Consider the following 1,472-nt stretch of genomic DNA (forward strand, 5'->3'; position numbering starts at 1 on the left):
TTTTAAAATATTAAGTAATAGGGCCAGGCATCGTGGTTCACGCCTTTAATCCCAGCACTTGGAAGGCAGAAGCAGGAGGACAGCTTTTGATTTGAGACCAGGCTAAGACTATATGGTGAATACAAGGCCAGCCTGGGCTACAGTATGACCCTAAGAAAAACAAAACAAATTCATTAAAATAATCCATTAAAAATAAAACTTTGAATTGTATGTCTACTATACATTATGAAAATAATGACAATTCCTACTTTGGAAATTTTTGATTTATGTATTTGTCTTTTTTAGACAGTGCTTAGTAACGAACTAAGGGTCTTACACATGCTAAGCATGTATGCTACCATTGATCTTTATTGCCAATCCTTTCATTCTGCCTGTAATGTTCAGGGCAGGTGATGACATCCGGATGGTCTTCTTGCTGATACTTTTCAATGATTGCCCATAATGCAAAGTTAACAGGTAAAGATTTGATGCCAGTTGAAGCAATTTCAATAGTACTTCTGCAGTTAGGACATTTGAGGGGAATCCGCAAAGGTCTCCATATATAAAAGTTACCAGATGCCTGAAGAACATTTTCCAAGCAATTTCTACAAAATGTATGAGAGCATGGCAGTACATGAGGATCTTCAAAAATACTATAACAAATGGGACATGTTAATTCTTCTTCAAATTGTGCATTTCCTAGTTTGTCAATCTCCTGATTTGGATGCTGAAAATGCTTTATCTTTTCCAAGGTTCCAGATTCTTTTTGGTATTCGAGCGGACGGAGAGGCGCGGCAGGGGGCGGCAATTACAGGGCAGACAGCCTCCAAGCACACGCTCCGGTCTTTTTTTTTTTTTAACCTTTTCCTTCAGGGGTTCAATCATCTTAACTATACCATCCTCCCTCTCATTCCCCACTCTCATGAGAAGACACTCTAACTGCTATTAGGGGACAAGGGGCGATGATGTCATTTCATGAACTACTTCCTGCTGAATGGGGCACGAAGTTGTTTGTGGCAGTTAGAGAGTCGCTCCCAGAAAGGGGAACTACTCTAAAGGACCCTGAATGTGTATTGATGCAGTGCAGGACCATAGTCTTGGAATAGAATGTTAGGGAGAATGAAAAAAAAGTAAGCAGTTAATGAGAAGTGAGCAAACTGGTTGCCTTCAGGTTTATTCTTCTTGTGGACTTCTAGGCCTTGAGGACAATTCAAGGGAACCCTTGTAGAAGGGGTTGGATTGTCTCAGGACTATCTGAGCATGAACTGACTGAGGTTTTCTTCCAGAACTGTTTATGAGGTGACACATTAGTATTTGAGGGCCTGAATCTGTGTATGTATGGCTTATAAAAAAGATGAGATATCAGCACAGTTATCGGGAATATATACACAACATTTAACATTGATAATGGTGAATATATCATATTTGTATTGGTGAATATATCGTATTTATATAATAGCCTGCCAGAGTGTACCTTTTTCATTTTTAATTTG

This window comes from Jaculus jaculus, chromosome X (assembly GCF_020740685.1).
Source record: "Jaculus jaculus isolate mJacJac1 chromosome X, mJacJac1.mat.Y.cur, whole genome shotgun sequence".
Lineage (NCBI taxonomy): Eukaryota > Metazoa > Chordata > Mammalia > Rodentia > Dipodidae > Jaculus > Jaculus jaculus.